Here is a 20209-nt window from a genome sequence, read left to right as displayed (position 1 = left end):
TAACGATGTTAAATAGATTTAATCTTTTTCGTGTTCTAAAATTAAACAGCAATTTAAGTGAAGCAACCGTATGGGGCCACTCTCTTACTAGTAAATGTTGAAAAGAAAAATGCATTTGAGTAGATTCTTGTTGTTGGCAATTGCTCATAGATTAATATGTGAAAAGTTAATAGACAAAGCTTATACAAAATGTGGGTCCCATTTTGTTGCTTTTACTCATATAATGAACGGGTAAGTTTGAGGGCATTGGGTATGTGTGTGTTTTGTACGTAAAGTATCAATTGTTAATAATCAACAAGTGGATGTTTAGATAAAGTAAGGTGTCCATATATCACTCTTGTTAGGCATTAAGGAAAGTCTCTCCAATTCAATTGGTTATATAGCAAATGAAATAGTTTAAAGTTCAAAGGAAAAAACATGTCAAAACATTCATTGTAGGCTAAAGTATTTACCATCTACATGTTGACTATAATAACTTGTTTACATATTGTATTTATCATCTTTGTTCATAAGCTCAAGACATGTGTCATAATATGATGGTTGCATAGTTTTGTAACAATACATTCTTATAAGATTGTCAATACATGTGTTATAGGATAGAGATTTCATGAGGGGGAAACTAATTGATGGGAGTTTGCACACAAAAACTTTGGTGGTAAAAGTAGCTATTGAGTAGCATTTGTCAAAGTTGGTCATTATCAATATTAAAGGTTGGATAGTGAATCAAATATCATTGCTAAATGTTGGGTGGTGAATCAAATACCATTTCTAACTATGTTTTTGAAAGGGGTTTCTAGAGGCTTAACAAGGACAAGAGCAGCATTATTGTGGAAGTTGTTCACCCGAAAGGAGGAGCAAGCTAGCATTGATACATCTAGATTGGTTCTCGTAACAATAATTGATGCTTGTTTACTTCTTCCCTTACTAGTATAGTTATCTGCTCTTGTTATTTGGAGCACAATGAACTGAAAGATATTTTGATCTTATGGACCAAACTTGTTAAGTGGGTCATTAATAACACTTGCATTCATCATTTCTTGATCTCTCCTATATTCACTTCATTGTTGTGGGTTTGGACAATCTTTCGAAAATGAGATTGTCTTTCATTGGTGAATAAAGTTATTTATTTTCAATTTAAATTATCTCAAGAATTGTTTGTAGTAGTGAAACACATACATCATATATTGTCCTTGTTATAGTTTATTTTGATGGAAATCCACATGCTTACAATTTGCAATGGGGATTTGGATCTGAAGGAAATAGTTAGCTTATTCACATGGACGAAATTGTTCACCCTCTATGAAAGTATTTTATAAACTTTTATGATACTAGTTAGTATCCATACACTAAGATGGTTTCTATCATATATCACCTATTGAATGCAAATGGTTATTTAAAGAAATGTATCTTCCATCATGGACAAAGTCAAGAATTACACATTTTGTAAGGTCATTTATCTTAAGATTCATCTTGGTCGCACTATATCTAATTGATCTTGTGATGTTATTTTGATCCTAGAATTACACTCTAATATGTTAATGATCATCAGACATTTGACTCGTATGTGCTTATTCAAGATGATTATAGATTTAATTATTTGTATTATGATGTTTTGACATATTTATATTAATAATATGGGATCATGTTGTTATCATTGTCAATTCTTAATTCGCATTTGGTGTTTGATTTAATTAAGTACATCAGATTAAAGGTTGACTAATCTCATTACTATGCATATAATGACTTATGTATCTTTGATATTTTAAATAAGTATTGGATCTATACATGGCTTGTATTTATGTTAGATTGTCATTATAAGATCCACTATGAATTTTATTTAGTAGACGTGATATTGATGTGCATTATTTTCATATATTTATATGCATTAATTATCACATGATTATGAGAATCTATTTTATTTTATGATTTATGTGAAATGTGTTGCATACATTATTTGATATGACTAAAAATGAGATGTGTCTTGCATATGGTTGTGTACTCTTTAACTTAATTTTATTTATACTTTTATTGTTCCATAGTAAGAATTAATGTGTGCATTAAGTTTACAAGATATAATGATAAACCAATAGAAAGCACATGAAGAGTTGTACATGGATTATCCACCTTCTCATTCTACCTTGCCGGGTGATGACACCATAACTATGTGTAACCTCATATTACCATATCAGCTAGATCACATGCGACCTAAGGGCTCTTTTTGTTAGTCTCATATTTATCTCGTGTCATATTTACTTAAGTTGTGATGTTCCAATATAATTGCATCTTCTTTCTTTAGAATGGTTTGAGTCAATGTGCATAAGTGATAAATTATATTTAAATTGACTTTCTTTGTTTGTTTAAAATTATAGTTTTTTTATTCTATTATATATTAAAAAAAAAAAAAATTTGGAAGATTCTAGATAGACTTGTATATGACTGAAATTTGGGAGAAACCATAATGTAATAGATTATTAAGCAACCACTAACTTAATCTATCACTAATCCCAATCCGAACACAACAAAAGTATGAAAATAAATTCGACAATCAAATAATGTCGTGTGTTCTTTTGGAATGGCGGATGGCCCTGGGCGGGAAGAAAACTTCAAAAACCTGCTCAAGGAAGTCAGCGTATGATCTTTGGTAGGAAAATATGCAGCATCAACAGATGTCAGAAGGCCTACCTGGAAGAATCCGGCCTCTTATCCAAACAATATCCAAATTTTGGGTCAAGGTTGGTAGAAAGAGGGAGCGTTCGTTCTCGGATACTTTCAAAATGATGTCAGTAGGCCTTCCTGGAAAGGTCAAGTCTCTTTTTCAAATAATATCCCTCTGCAGGCACCTGACTTTGTCACGGTACCTAATTGATTTTTGATCAATCATGATTGTTTTCAAGGAAAGCAAACACAGCTTGGAAGGCTCTTCAAACCAAATCGCTCAAGATCCTTTCATTATAGGCAGCGTGCTCGGCAAAAGGAGGAGTCAAAGAGCAGTCAGAAATATTTGGCTCACCAAAACATAGAGACTCTTAAAGTTTGGGTGCGGAAAAAACCTTTGCAGTCGGTGCTGGTTGAATCCACCCTGATCCTTCCAAATTTGGGGAGAGGAGATGTTGATGGTGGTTACAAAGTATCCCTTTCATAATATTCTCTAGATCCCTAGATAGCAGATCTACGTCATAGGGCCCTTATTACTAAGTTCTAGAACCATTCTCTTGATCCTTCTGCATTACGCTCTTAGGTTTCCGAACACTAGAATGGGGTGTATGAAGTCTTTCATATAGATAATGGTAGCCATTTTTTCATAGCATTTTTTTACTTTAAAATCCTTCGTGATAAAGTGCCTAATACATCTTCCTACATTGAACTATCAGGGAGTGAATGCAAAAAAAAATTCTAAACCCTTTAACAATTATAGATTCAAATGTACATCTAATTAAACATTAACAAATATTCAAAACATAATAAACACATAACACAACATATACGTGGGAAAATCCTTTCAGGGAAAAACCCACACTCCAAAATCTAAACTCAATTGTATTATTAGTGTCGATGTAAATAATTACTCATCATGGATATTATTACACCTTAATTAAGTTTACTTAGGAAATGCATTTCATAGTAGTTTGGGTATGAGACACTTGGGTCTTTGTGTCACATTGGGATCGTGTGTGTAGGAGAATTTCCACCTTTTATGGTGTGATCTTATTGTTACACTCCACATTCAGTGGGTGATCCACCTCATGTGGAATATTATATTGTTTCTCCTACCTACCCACACCTATTTCCTACCTACCCTTGTTTTTTATTGAGCCACATGTCATGTTTGTGTGCTCACATATCCATATAGCCTTGCCTATATAAGCAGGCTCATATTCATTGTATGCAATGATTGATGATCCAGTTGATCAGTATTTTCATCTTGATAGAATACAGTTTATTCCTATCATATATTTTGTCTCTCTTATTTGTGTTTTCTATTGCCTCTTGATCTTGGAAAAATCTCACATGGTATCAGAGCTGGTCCATGTCTCATATGATATCAGAGTCATTAGAGTGTCATTGGTTTGCTAATTGAGAGAAATTTGATGCTATTTAGGGTTGTGTATTTTGGAGTTTTCTATTGCAGGTTATTATTGAAGCTTGATGGGTCAAATTTGAGGTTACCATTGGATTGAGGAGGGCCAAGAAAGTCAGTTTTGCCTTTTGTTTCATCCAAATTGGACTTCAGAGGCCAAATCTAGAGACATTTGAAGTTTGACGCTGCGGCGGAAATTTTCCAAAAATTATAATTTTGCAGGGATTTTTCAAATAGCGATATCTCACTCATTCGGACTCCTTTTTTCGAGCAATTTTTTTTGTTTTGGGGTAGAATTTCGTGATTTGTACAATGGTGCAAGTTTTTTCTGATTTTTGGATATAGGTTTTTCAGAAATCATAAAATCTCAATTTTTACAACTTTGGAGGCTTCGTTTGGGCTCATATGGACTCTTTTTCAAGTGCCGTTTTTTTTTAAAGTGCATATTTTTTCATCTACTTTTATAATTTGTCATTTGTTTGCAGTGATTTTAAGTAAAAATTTTACTTTCAATATTTAGCCATTTTTGGCATATTTGGTACTTGCATTTTGCTTGGATCTCAGTTTAGATCACCAGCAATATTTGTTGAAGTCTCTTAGATCTCATTTTGAGAAGTTGTAAATTGAAATCAGAAGACCACTTTTCCTTGTTTTGCAAGTGGCCCATTGTATACGCACTAAGTATAAAGTGTCAAAAATCACCATTTTGGGGGGTTTCTTGATTGAGTATTTTGGGGGGGTGTCTTGTGTGATTGTGCCTCTCTCTATCTTGTGTTTTTCATTTTGGTGCTATGGGTTCTCCTAAATTTCCACTTTTAACTTCTCATAATTATGCATCGTGGAAAATTAAGGCATGGAGTAAACTAATGGAAAAATGACTCATTCATTATGTAAATGAAACTATTACAGCACCACCTGATCCTAAGGCTGGTCCTAATGCTCAAATTGAATGGCTTACTAAGAATGCTATGACACTTGGAACTCTTAGAAAGTATGTATCAAATGACCTCATTTTTCACATTAATAAGTGTACTACAATTAAAGAGGCTTGGGATATTTTTAAGAAATTGTATGGTCAAGTTGATGAGATTAAGGGCTACAAGCTTGATAGTGAACTCACAACTTTGGATCCCAAGGATTTTGATACAATCCAAGATTATGTCACAAAAGCAACGAAATTAAGAACAAAGCTAAAGGATTGTGGAATTGACAAAAAGGATGCTCAATTGGTTTATAACTTGTTGGACAAGCTTCCTTCAGAGTATGCAGCCTTTGTATCTAGCTTTCACACCCATAGGTTAGCTCAAGGTTCCTCATACACTTCTCTCTCATTTGATTCATTCACGGAGATGTTGATACTTGAGCAATCTAAGTTGACCACGATGGGGATTCTCAAATCTTCAAAGTCACAAACTTTAGTGGCTAACAAAGGGAATCAAAGTAATCAAAGAAAAGGCAAGAATCAAAAGCAACCTAAGTCTAAACCACAACAAGATGGAGCACAATCTTTCTCTCCACAACAAGGTGATTCACCATTCTCACCTAAGAGGAAATCATATAAGGACAATCTTTTTTGTGGATATTGCAAGAAGTCAGGACATGATGAACATCATTGTTATAAGAAGGATATTGATGAATTGAAGAATCTTCTTGAGAAGAATAGAATCAACCTACCTTCTAGAATGTCTACATCGGCTTCTTCTTCCAAGGATAAAGGAAAGGATCACTCTTTTGGGACAGATAAAGGAAAGGGACAAGCTCTTTGTGCTACTACAAGTCATGATTCAGGGAGATGGCTTCTAGATTCAGGGGCTTCTCATCATATGGCATCTTTGCAGTCTATGTTTTCTACATTTGAGCCTTGCCACATGCCACAAATTTTGATGGGCAATCATACATACATGGATGTGATTGGGAAAGGATCTATTACCATTGGGGATAACTCCTTCAATGATGTGTTGTGTGTACCCCACTTGACAAATAATCTTCTTTCCATCTATCAAATCACACATGGGGCAACTAGGAAAATTGTGGAGTTCACACTTGATTCAATTATCATTAGAGACTTGGAGAGTGGAGCTATCATTGCGACTAGGGTGGTTGATCATGCATCTCAGTTGTACTCTTTTTCAGATTTTGGTCCTATTGATAAGGTTGGTTCTTCCTATGTTGATTATTTAGATTTTGAGGAGAACTTTGGGCATTTGAACTTGGGGATTCTCACATGTGACCCCATTCTCGAGCCTTGCATTTTATCTCCTTCTATTGATATCACACCACCTATTGCACCTGATGATGCAGCTAGTGCGACAGTTTTGCCTTCTTATGATTCAATGCAGCAGGATATTTCATGTCTTCCAGCTTTAGTTGATTGAGATGCCTACTTGACAGGCATTGCAGGTTTGCTTGTGGACTCCTACATTGTAGATTTGAGAGACACCATTCATGACATTCATCTTCTCTTTGATAAAGATGATCCTTCTTTGATTGTTGCGAGGGATAACTTTGACCCTCTTGTGCATTCTCTACATGATCGATCTTTAGAGGTTGACATGATTGTGGATACTTTTGTACAACACTTAGAGGAGGTCTCTTTATCTTTTGAGGAGACATATGAGTCTTTGGATATTGTTCTACATTCATCTCCACTAGATATTGGAGTGCCTTTTTTAGCAGTGTGGAATAGTTTACCACCTTTGGAGGGGGTACCTTTCAGCATGGACATGGGGACACTTGAGCAGTTTTCAGAGATTCCTTTCATCATGAGTATTTTTGCTTCATCTTCCCTTCATGGTTGGGGAGACATTTTGGATCCACCTTTGGTTTTGTTTCTTCCTAAGGGGAGGAATGTGGTTCGATGTTCATGGAGCAGTTTCTTCATTCATCTTCGAGCTTCTATCATTGGTGCAAATTCCATATTAAGGGGGGGCTTCCTAGTCTCTCTTCTTTTTCTCTCATATGGGGGGGACTTTTTCCTCACATAGGGTTTTGTCCTTCACATACTTCTATGAGAGTTCTTTGTATCTAGTTTTCATCTCTCTTTTGGGGGAGGGTTTTTTCCCATTGGGTTTTTCTCTCTTTCCCCGCTTTATGAGAGATTTCCTTGCATTGGTTTTCATGCATTTGCATTTATACATGGGTACCTAGCATGGCCTCATAGCCAGGACCCATCTTGCATTGCTTAGTTGCATTGTAGACTTAAGTGCATTCCCCTAAGTTGTACTTAAGGGGGGGTGTTGGTGTAAATAATTACTCATCATGGATATTATTACACCTTACTTAAGTTTACTTAGGAAATGCATTTCATAGTACTTTGGGTATGGGACACTTGGGTCTTTGTGTCACATTGGGATCGTGTGTGTAGGAGAATTTCCACCTTTTATGGTGTGATCTTGTTGTTACACTCCACATTCAGTGGGTGATCCACCTCATGTGGAATATTATATTGTTTCTCCTACCTACCCACACCTATTTCCTACCTACCCTTGTTTCTTATTGAGCCACATGTCATATTTGTGTGCTCACATATCTATATAGCCTTGCCTATATAAGCAGGCTCATATTCATTGTATGCAATGATTGATGATCCAGTTGATCAGTATTTTCATCTTGATAGAATACAGTTTATTCCTATCATATATTTTGTCTCTCTTATTTGTGCTTTCCATTGCCTCTTGATCTTGGCAAAATCTCACAATTAGCAACAACAACTACTACAATATAATCTCAAAGCTATGCTCTTTAGGAGTCTTCACACTATTATAGGATTCAAAAGTAATTCTGGCAGCATTACAATGTTTAACAAAATCTTCAACCTCTCTTACAAAATAAGCCAAGGCATCACATATTTATAAAGCTCAACACAAAGTATTAGGCTTCCATGGTTTCCAAAACCAACTTCAAAGCCTAAGAGGTAAATTATGTCAAAATAACATAATTACCAATGTCATGACATGTTGCACATAGCAACTTCCAAAGCACTAACACTTGTCTCATCCAAAATGGTTATCTTTCCCAATGTAATGCAAGTTCAACATAGAAACTCCCATAACTAGGAATAGGCACTTTCCTTACCTCACACCAGTTGTAAAAAGTGAACTCCACCATAAATATTAACTGCTCAAATACAACTCCAATCCATAATAGAAAACACAAGTCAAGACTCTTTAGTCTGTTGGTTCCCAAAACCACAGATTGGAAAACCAAAAGACTTGCCAAATCCTCAAGTAGTCCAATCGGCCTTGGCCAATGAACAAGGATGATCAAAGACCAAATCCTTCTGCACTTTAGGCTCCACTAAACCTAGGTGGGTATGCCTCTTCCTCTCAAGCACAAAAGAGGTTATTTATAGTGGATTTAAGCCTTTTAGCAAGTTTACACAGCTGGCAAATTATTGTTCTGCAATTATGCTTTATTATGTGCTTTAAACGAATGCTTTGAAAAGAAATGATTGTGAATGTATATTGAAAATGAGATTGCTTTTAGGACTTAAATGAAATTTGCATAGATCAGTTCATATAGGATTTGGGAAGAACGTTTCTCTATCAAGGACCTTGAATGCATACAGATCAAAACCTTAAAACATCAATAACAGACCAGTGCCTCTATCCGGGAATATATATGACACTTTGTGGACAAAACATCTTATCAACTCAAGAGACGATTTCTCATCAAATATGAAGGTTCAGTATGTGTTACATAAACAATAAGAACTCAATCTTTCACTTAATGCAACGACATGTGATTCACATCATAGCAAGTCTATAAACAGATTTATCAAGAGGACAAAGATAATTCATCAACACAAAAGTGTACATAATATTTGGAAAAGAGACAATGAACCTTGTATATTAATCTTCAGGAAGTAATTGCATACATAAGCTACACTTGCAAATACTTCATTACAGATTGCTTGCACAAAATGATATTTCTTCTTTCTATAGACTTCTCTGATACAGAATGATATTCCCCCTTTTTACATAAAAAATGACTCCCTATAAGTATGTGAATCAAAAGGCATATATGAAAGGACACACCCTTTCATACACAAAAGGGAGTTACAGACAGTTTCCCTCCAAAGGACACACCCTTTGGTTTAATTAAAAAATACAAATGAGAACCCTTAAAAAATACTAAATGATGCTTTAATAATGTGTCTTCTAATCTTCGTCTTGATAAAATTATTCAGCAAATATTCATCATCCTCTCATTATTTTCTGCACACGAAGATAAGCCAATCAAATTCCTGGTTTGAAAATTAAAATATCTCACCTTCAATTAGGTCTTAATTGGAAGGATCAACAATCTTTATTCCCTTATACAAATACTTATTAAAATAATTTATTTAAATCAAAGTATTAAACACTTGTAATTATTTATTTAAATAAAATAATTTACCCAAATGATAGTTTTTTCATAACTTAAGGTAAAAGATTTTATATGACAAGTAAAATAAAATACTTCCCTTTTAAAGATGGCATATGTGAATCAATATTCCACCCGCATTTTCACCCTACAATCTGAACTATACATTTAACTTTAATTTTTTCTCTTTGTTGCGCATCCATTCGTGCCACGTATCTGCTTTTGATTGGCTCTGGGGTCTTTATCCTGCCACCTCAGTATGGCCTGGACTCGCCCCCGAAATGAGGCTTTTTGAATTGCTTCCTTAGCGGGCCCCACCACTTAGTCGCCATGTCACGGTGAATATACATCAAACACCTTCCAATCGCGGTATAGCAACCACCATTGGATCAATTCGTCCGATCGTCCTCATCTTCTCGGCCTTTAACCCTGTTTGAGCGACTCTCTCTTTTCTTTGTCTTTCTGTGTCGCGCGTCACTTTTTGGTTTGCCTGTGGATCCACCTTGATTGCCACTGGACCCGATCTATCTTGCCATTTCATCTGCCTCTGGACCTGGGTTCTTCTTCTGCGCTCCACCACGTGGCACATCCTGATTCACTTGCAGATCTACTGGGATGACACCTCATCTGCCACCTTGGCAGTCGCTATGTCACGAGTGATATAGGTCGTGCATCTCTATCTTGCGACATAGCGACAGCCGTCAGATCCTCTGTGATCATCGTCTGATCATTCAAACTTGCTCAATCTTTAGCCTCCACTTTTTCGCACGTGCTTAGTCGCCAAGTCGCAAGTTTAAACTAGTGTGCATCTTTATCCTGCGACATAGCGACGATCGTCAGATCCTCCATGATCACCGTCCGAATAGTCAAACTTGCTCGAGCTTTAGCCTCCATCCTTGCCAATCTGTTGTAGAACTTTGGTTTCCTTAGGATACACGCGTGTGGGGTCCACCAGCTTCAGTCCTCTTCATGCCAAAAAGCCGACAATTGTCATACGGGTCGTTTTGAACTTAAATGTTAAACGAGCTTATCCCACAAACAATGTGGGATACAGGCTTTCCCTCTGCTAGTGCAACACACTTGAAAGTTTCCAAAGCCTTTTCCACCGATCTGTATGCGCAGGTTTGGGGGTTTTGGCGATGCCAGTTAATCTTTGGACAACTCCATTTTATTCAGTATGCTCCTGCATATAAAACACCCACAGTAAATGTTCGAATGATAAGAAAAAGGACATCTAATATAGCACAAAGTATTTTGTAAAAATATGTGCTAACATGGTCAGCATAAGAAATTGCCAAATCAATTTCCACTCCAAGTTGGAAATATATGACAACACCTTCCCAAAATGTAGAATCTTCCAAGTGGACACCAATTTCCTAAAAACCAAGATTATGCCATCTCATCACTACCATGTAGGATGCCACCTCACCAAGAGAACCCACAAAGTGAATGACAACTTAAAAAATTAACAAATTAGAATAAATCAATTATTAAATAATCAATGTTACAACTCCAAGATTGAGACACCTAGTCCCAACATTCTCCCACTTGTCGAAGACCTATCAAGAGCCTACAACATCAATTGCTCAAGCCCCAAGGCCCATCGAACTGGCACACCATTTGAACTTCTTAGTGCTCACTGACTTTGTTAGTGCATCTGTGACATTTGCCAAAGTATTAACCTTCTCCAACTTCACCTTTCCATCTTCTGCCATATCATGAACAAAATGAAACTGTACATCAATATGCTTTGTTCTGGCATGGAAAGTAGGATTCTTAGCTAAGCTAATGGCACTCTGACTGTCATAATAAATTGTAATTTGTCCTACATCAAAACCAATATCAAAACACAACCTTTTAAGCCAAATGGCTTCCTTACAAGCACGAGTAGCTGCCATGTACTTTGCTTTTGTTGTGGACAAAGCAACTACAGCCTGCCGCTTACTCATCCAACTGATAGCACCACTAAACATCGTGAAAACATATCCACTGGTGGATCTCTTGTTGTCAATGTTACCGGCCCAATATGAATCCACAAATTTATGAATACAAATTGAATGTTGAGGTCCACTGGGATAACCATGAAAACATAGGGAATGCTCAAAAGTACCCTGCAAATATTTGAACACTCTCTTCACCGCATCCCAATATACTCATCCAAGATTAGCCATAAACCGACTCAGGACTCCCACTACTTGGGCAATTTCTGGCCTAGTACAGACCATGACATACATTAAATTGCCTACGCACTTGCATATGGTACTGTGGTCATGTTCTCTATCTCATTAGGAGATTTTGGACAATCCTCAACTGATAGCTTCGTTCCTTGCAAAAAAGGAACTACCAAGGATTTGCAAGTTGACAAGTTGAATCTCTCCAACACTGAGTTCACATACTTTCTTTGGCTTAACCAAATCTTTCTACTAGCTCTATCTCTTTTGATCTCCATCCCCGGGATATACCTCGTTGCACCTAAATCTTTCATATCAAACTGTGCTAACAACTGAAACTTCAAATCTGAAATCATATCACCATTCCCAAAAAACAACATATCATCTACATAAAAAGCAATAATGAGAATGCGACCATTTTTAGTTTTGAAATACACACAATGGTCAAATTTAGATCTCTGAAATCCCAAACTCAACACATAGGTGTCAAACTTTTGGTACCACATCTTAGGAGATTGTTTCAAACCATACAAAGATTTCTTTAGCTTACATACTAGATGTTCTTTACCTTCAACCACAAAATACTCAGGTTGTGACATATAAATCTCTTCCTCCAAATCGCCATGAAGGAAAGTTGTCTTCGCATCCATTTGCTCAATTTCCAAATCATACACTATTGCAAGTGATAACAGAAAACAAATGGATGTCAGCTTTGCTACAAGAGAGAAAATCTCACCAAAGTCAATTCCCTCCTTTTGTGAATACCCCTTCACAACCAACCGTGCCTTATGCTTTTCAACACTACCATCAAGACCCAACTTCTTCTTGAACACTCATTTACAACCAATGAGTTTACGTCCACTGGGCAAAGGTACCAGATCCCAAGTATCATTTTTCTTCAAAGAAGCCATCTCATCATCCATGGCTTTCTTCTAGGAATCTACATCATCCATACCCATAGCCTCTCTAATAGTCCTAGGCTCATCAGTGTTAGCAATCAAGTCAAAAACACAATTTGAATCCAACAATGAATAACTAAACCTTTTTGGTGAATAACCAAATCTATTTGGTTGTCGCCTATCACGCGTAGACCTCCTCAATATTTGAGGTTGAGGTTCTTCATCTTCTTCAAAATGCTCAGAGCTTCTAGAGCTCTCCTCATTATCAGGTCCACTAGGATTAAGTAGTTCATTTCTTATCGGAGTGAGTGGAACTTGAACTACCTCCTTCTTTTCCTTGTTTTTCTTTGGCTGCAATAATACAGTGGAAGGTTTCATCTCTTTCAAAATTACACTTCTGCTATAGAGAACCTTCTGGGCCACTGGATCCCAAATCTTGTACCCTTTCACACCAACACCATAGCCAATGAAGATACATTTAATCGCTTTGTTGTCCAACTTAGACCTCTTCTCACTTGGCACATGTGCATATCACAACCAAATACTCCAAGGTGCCTTATTGAAGGATTTTTACCAAACCACGCCTCCATGGGTGTCTTATCAACAAGAGATGATGTAGGAGATCTATTGATTAGATAACATACAGTGGCTACAGTTTCAGCCCAAAACTTCTACTCAAGGCCAGCTCCACTCAACATACTCCCAGCCCTCTCCATCAACGTCTTGTTCACTCTCTCTGCAACTCCATTCTATTGAGGGGTGTATGAGATTGTCTTATATCTTTCAATAACGTGCTCTTTACAAAACTTATCAAACTCTGTAGAGAAAAACTCACCACCATTGTCAGTTCTCAATCATTTAATCTTTCTATTAGTTTGATTTTCAACCAAGGTTTTAAACTCCTTAAACCGACTAAAGACTTCAGCCTTACTCTTGAGGAAATAAAAAAATGTCCTCCTACTGTAATCATCTATAAAAGATACAAAGTATACAAATTTTGATAACGAAGGAACATTTACAGGACCAAACACATTTGCATGAATGTAATTCAACACCCTAAAAGACTTATGAGAACTTTTATTAAATTACACATGGTTTTGTTTACCAAAGATACAATGTTCACAAAAGTCGATCTCGAGATTGCAATCTTCAAGGCCTTCTACAAGACTCTTATATTTTAAGGTTCGAAGACCCTTCTCACGAATATGGACAAGTCTCTGGTGCCATAACGTTGTCTTCTTTGCAGGAAGCTTCATTTCCAAAGAATGAGCACCCTCAGGTACCCAAAAATCGCATCCATCGGAAGTAGATGCAATAGATTTCTTAACTACTTTATCTAAGGGTGAGGATGAAGAATCTAAATATTTTCTCTTCTTCAACTTATCAGAAGAACTATTGCACTGGAAAGTGCAAGCATCCAACTTGAACAGGGTTCCTATTCGAACTCCTCTAGCCAAAACCATAGCTCCTCTAGTCATCTTACATCCTCCACTCGAGAAGACAACTTTCAGACCCACATCATTCAATTTAATCATTGAAAGAAGTTTCATGCCAAACCTAGGATATACAACACACAATCAATTCCCTTCACTCTTCCATCGGGGAATTTAATTCGGACTCTTCCACAACCAATTATTTCTAGATGAGAATCATCACCGAGATAAACCTTTCCACCATCAAATTATTCATATTTCAAGAACCAATCTCTATGTGATATCATGTGAAAAGATGCCCCTGAATTTATTAATCACACCTCTTCATATGCCTGCATTGCCAAAGTTGCAACCAATTCTTCACCGAAATAATCATTCTCCATCTCAATCCGTCCATATGTTCTCACCATCTTTTTTTTGCAATAGGATATCAAGAAAATTACTTTTGCAAAACTCCCACTAAAGCTAGATCAGTTATAAAAACCCAACAATCCCTACAACTAAGATCAAAGGTGATCAGACTCTGATACCAACTGAAAGGAAACCAGGTAGCGAAATACAACTTCTTGCATTGAACTATCAGGAGAGTGAATGTGGAAAATTCTAAACCCTTTAGCAATTACAGATTCGGATGCACATCTAATTAAACATTAACAGATATTCAAAACATAATAAACACATAACACAACATATACATGGGAAAACCCTTTCAGGAAAAAACCCACACTCCAAAATCTAGACTCAATTGTATTATCAGCAACAACAACAGTTACAATACAATCTCTGAGCTATGCTCTTCAGGAGTCTTCACACTATTAAAGGATTCAAGAGTAATTCCGGCAGCATAACGATGTCTCACAAAATCTTCAACCTCTCTTACAAAATAAGCCAAGGCATCACATATTTACAAATCTCACAACAAAGTAGTAGGATTCCATGGTTTCCAAAACCAACTTTAAAGCCTAAGAGGTTGGAGTTGTGACAGGTTGCCAATGGTATTGTAGGAATCCTTCTCAGTTCCAAGTGTTGGAGTTGTGATAGGTTGCCAATGGTATTGTAGAAACCCTTGTTGGTTCCAATTTAAGTTATCAACTTTAGACACTTAGGAATTTTGTCAAACAATTGTCGTGCAACGTCTATGTATGCTGATTGGAGTTTTAGTTTGATATAAATTTGTTTAAGTGACTACACAACACCAAAATTGTTTGCAAATGATCTCTATAATGTCTAAGCTAGAATAACCAAGCAAGAATAGCTTCTATTTAATCATTCCTTTGCATATACATGACTTTCAAAAGTGAAATATGCATCTACAACTAGTACACATTTTTACAAACAATTGGCATGTGAACCACTAGCATTAAGAGCATAAATGTAAGACATAAAGGACTGCAACTCAATCCCCTTTAAATTATTTAATTCAATTGATGTCTAATAACTCATACTACATCATACCCGGTGAACAAAGGTTTGAATGTGTGGGCTTGATGGTGAATTACAACAGCTGGTAATGTACGAACAACAACAAATTATTGGTCTACACCTTGGAAAGAAAGTCTTTTGCTACCTTAATGCTAGGGTTCCCCTTCTCTTACCATCACAACCCTTGCAAATTTTTATTGAAATTTATTGCAGCCTCTATCTCCAAAATCGTGGCACCTAGGGGTTGTTGGCATTTTTTATGTTTATGTTGTGATTGTCATTGATGGACACACACTTGTATTGAGATCCCCTTTATATGTATGAGCTCATGCTCAACCGGTAATTGTTCCAACTGGTATGTTGTACTCTAGTCTTTTGACTAATGGTGATTTTACAGTGATGTCATGGAAATGGGGACAAGGCAACAACAAAGTTCAATGTTAATAAGTTAGTTTCAACCATAAAAACAAAACAAAGAACTAAAAACCATTCCAAACATATCAAAAGAGATTTCAAAAAAGCATGAAAGAAGTTTAACAAAATAAAAGAAAGGAGAAGAGCCTCCCTAAGATGCTTCCATGATGCCTTTTGATGCTTCTCCCTTGTTTCTCCCCTCTCCAAGTCCCAAATGAGTGTAGCTCTTAGCTTTTAGCACTATCCATGGATGCCATATGGAGATTCAAGATAGTTGAATATGATAAGCAAATGCTATGCAAGTGTAGATAGTGATGCTATGAAAAAGCTCTATGCTAATGCCAGTATAACAACAATACTCTAAAATACTTCCCTCTTTGCTTGAGGAGAAGGGTTCTATTTATAGAAGAAATGGGGAAATGAAGGGTTAAGATTGAGTAATCTTAACAAGGGTTAGGATTGAAAGACATTCAATCCATGTGAGACTTTCAACCCAATCCCATGTTGACAAGTGTCACCATGAGGAGGCTTGAGAGGAGAGATAAGGAGCATTAAATGCTTGAGGGGACATGATGGTTACCCTAGTCAAAGAAATAAATGCTTTGAAGAGACACATGGGTTACATGAGGGTTAAGTTAGGGGTCAAAGTCCTTAACTATGGGTGCAAGTGGAATTAACCATTAATGGTCATGTAAGAGCCATAAGTGGTTTGGAAGACTTTAGAGGTTAATTTGTTGAACACACAAAGCATTAATTGATTTTCAAAGACTTTGGAGTCTTTGAGAAGTGACTTCAATTTGCTTAGGAATGTGACAATATTTAGGGGATGGATTAGGTTAATTAGGAAAGGTTTAGAAGAATCTAGAAGGGGTTTAGGCATGCAAGTGGATTTTGTAGGAAAATGCAAGTGGGAGGAATTTTGGTATTTTCAATTAAAATAAAATCATTTATTTCAATTAAATGGTGTAATTTGCATTTGGGTAAATATTCAAATAAATATTAATTTATTTAAATGAGAAAAAGGAAGATAAAAGCATTAAAATGCTTGAAGACTTTGAGGGAAGCAATTAAAGTCTTAAGAAGACTTTAAGGGAAGCCATTAAGTTTGAAGATTTTAAGGGAAACCATTAAAGGCTTGAGAAGACTCTAGAAGGAAGCCATTAAGTTTGAAGACTTTAAGGGAAACCATTAAAGGTTTCAAGTGGGTGAGGATAAATAGGATTTTAAATAAATAATTTATTTAAAATAGTTGTGCAACTTGTTTTTGTAGGAAAATACAAGTGGGTGGAGGATAAAGGTGATTTAAATAAATGTTAATTTATTTAAATGTGAGAGGTGGGATTTTGGGGGATTTAAATAAATATTAATTTATTTAAATGTGAGAGAATATTCAATTAAATAAATATGATTTATTTATTTAATTAATGGTCTGAATTTGGTTAAGTGAATTAAATCAAATAAATTGAATAATTTATTTAATTAATAGGAGAAGAGGGTTAAGATGAATTAATTAAATATTAATTTAATTAATTATTAATTGATGGTTAAATAATCAAATAAATACTAAGTATTCATTTAATTAAGTGGACAGATTTATGTGATTACATGCAGAATGTGTTTCCCAGTCTGAAGTGGCATGTCGACCCCAAGCGGTTCGCAGATCACAAGCGGTACGAGGAAGCAAAGCAGCACAACACATTTTTACCAGTCTTCATTTTTGTCAAACCGACAACCAACATTTTTGTCAAACCGGCAACCGGCATTTTGTATGAACCGGTAACACTCTGTGATGAGTTACCAACCGACATTTTGTGATGAGTTACCAATCCACCGATTGTTTGACGGTGCCGACACATTGACGGTGATTCTTGTGTCGTGTTACTGAGTATGTCTAGATTCACTGAACCTAGGAAATTGTAATGTAATCCTATTGGACCGACATGAAATCAGATTCCTTTAAAAGGACATCATGTCTAGGGTTTTTAAGTTGTTGAAAGAGCTGCGAATCGGGTTTATGTTGAGCTAGGGTTTAAGGTGGAAGGGCAGAGCGATCTTATAAGAGAAGATCGAGTTGTAACTAAGAGTGAGATAGAGAAGACTGAAGTAATGCTGGAATGCATTAGCTGTGAGAAATACTAGATCTAACCAAGCAGTTTGTGCTAGTAGATAGATCAAACACTTGTTGATTACTCACCTCTTTGACAAGTTTGTAGCCCTTAACTGCGTAGGCCTCAAAGCCTTTGTAAAATCTTCTAACAAGGTGGTTCACACATGTGAATCTAAAATCCTCTAACAAGGTAGTCTTTAATTGGACTTGTCTCCTAACAGAGATTGAGATTCCTAACAGGATCTGTTCTAGTGAAGAACATTGTAAGACCTTAACCGGTCTGGTTTCTATTCTGTAGATAGTGACGTGTGAGTTCCATCTCACCGTGGTTTTTCCCAGTTGGGTTTCCACATCAAATATCTTGTGTTATGGTTGCATTGCTTTTGTGGGTGAATGGTTTATTTGCATTTTGGTTTGTATGTGTGATAACCGGTTTGATTGTCAGACTGCTTTACCGGTTTATCTCTAGACTGTGTAAGTGTTTTAGTGCAAAGATTTTTGGCATACTAATTCACCCCCCCCTCTTAGTATTCATCAATTGGTATCAGAGCCAACCTTTCTATAAGTTTAACCACTTGGAAAGAGATATGGGAGAATACACATTGAGGGAACTTACTCAACGACTCACTAAGTCTGAGCAAGCCTATGATGATCTTATGGTCAAATACAAGGCATCTCAAGCAAAAAGAAGAGAACATGCAGAGAGGTTGATGGAACTATCTGAAAGCAGTTCTGAAGATGAAGCTAACATGGAAGCTATGATTGTTGAAGTGAATAAGCTGAATGATTCAAACTCCAATCTGAGAAAGGAGTTGGAAAGACTGACTATTCGGTTTAGCCAAGAGCTTGAGAACCAGAGAAAGGATGAAGATCTGATAAAAGACAGAGATCATGAGATCTCCAAGTTGAAACAAGAGATTAGTGCGCTAACTGCTCGCCTTCATGAGAGTAGAATGGAGAAAGAAGACATCCAAGGAGAACTGAACATCGCCATCTCATAAAATGCAAGTCTTATGGAGACAAACACTACTATTTCCAAAGAACTCTTTGAATCAAAGGAAATACTAGCTAAGTTTGGTAAAAGTACAGTTAGGCTAGAGCAAAAGCTTGAGTCATCTAGACCGGCAAAGAATACCAATGGTCTTGGTTTTTCTGGACATGAAGAAGGAGAATCCTCAAGGACAAATGCTGAAGCATCAAAGAAGCAACCGACACTCAAAGGAAAAGGTAAGCAAAAATTCAAACCTATTTGCTTTAACTGTCTTAAAGAAGGACACACTGCCAATGTGTGTAGGAGCAAAGCCTACAATAATTTTTCTTATTTTATCAACAATATACCTAGATCCAATAAGTTCAATGGTCATTGTTATGCATGCAACAAGTTTGGGCATAGAGCATTTGAATGCAGGTCTGTAATGGATAACACCAGAAGATATCCTCAGAGGACCAAAGGAACTGGTCCTGAATCTTTTATGAACCAGAACCACAACCGGTTTAATGTCTTCAATCATCAGTCAAGAAGTAGTGGTCATCAAGCGGCAACCGGATGGAGAGAAAGTTGTATGATCTATCATGGTCATGGTCACACTGCTGCAACATGCAGAAGGAAGAATGGAAACATGTACAATGGACCTTGGAGAGCACCTGGACTTGTTTGCTATCACTGCAACAAACCGGGTCACATTGCAAGATTCTGCAGAAGCAAAAAAAGTATATCTGATGATATACCAATCACTCAGGAAGGAGAAATAGATGTTGAAAAAGTTCAAGAAGACATGAAGAAAGTATGGAAGAAGAAACCACTATTATTGGAGGAGGAACCGGTTTCTGCACCCAGTGTGGAAATGACTGAACCGGCAAACTGAGCCTCAAAGGCTTAGGGGGAGCAAACGGCAAAATGCTTTCGAACCCCCAGTTAACACCGGTAAAAGACCTTAACCGATATGCTACACCTATCACTTGGTAGAAGATCGAAAACGATAAAGAGGCAAATCAGGGTTTACGCCCTAATATAGGAGCATTAATGATGGTAGGTGAGAGACATGTATAAATGCAATTTTCAAATCATTTCTCACTATCTGTTTTTCGAGCGAAGAAAAGTTTTCAAGTGCAGAGCGAAGAGAAGGTGATTTGAGCTTAGATTTCAAGGAATTGGAGAGATTTGAAAGAGATTCAAATATAGTTTACAATCGGCAGTGGAGAACTCAAAGCAGTGATTTGGCATCCGACGGAGAGCGAAGCAAAGCAGAATCAGGAAGCCCTAAATTCGCGTGTGAAAGGTATTTTTCGTATTCTTGAAATACTCTTCAATGGCTTCCGCA

Source organism: Cryptomeria japonica, chromosome 9 (assembly GCF_030272615.1).
Source record: "Cryptomeria japonica chromosome 9, Sugi_1.0, whole genome shotgun sequence".
Classification (NCBI taxonomy): domain Eukaryota; kingdom Viridiplantae; phylum Streptophyta; class Pinopsida; order Cupressales; family Cupressaceae; genus Cryptomeria; species Cryptomeria japonica.
Note: the sequence above shows the minus strand (reverse complement) of the source record.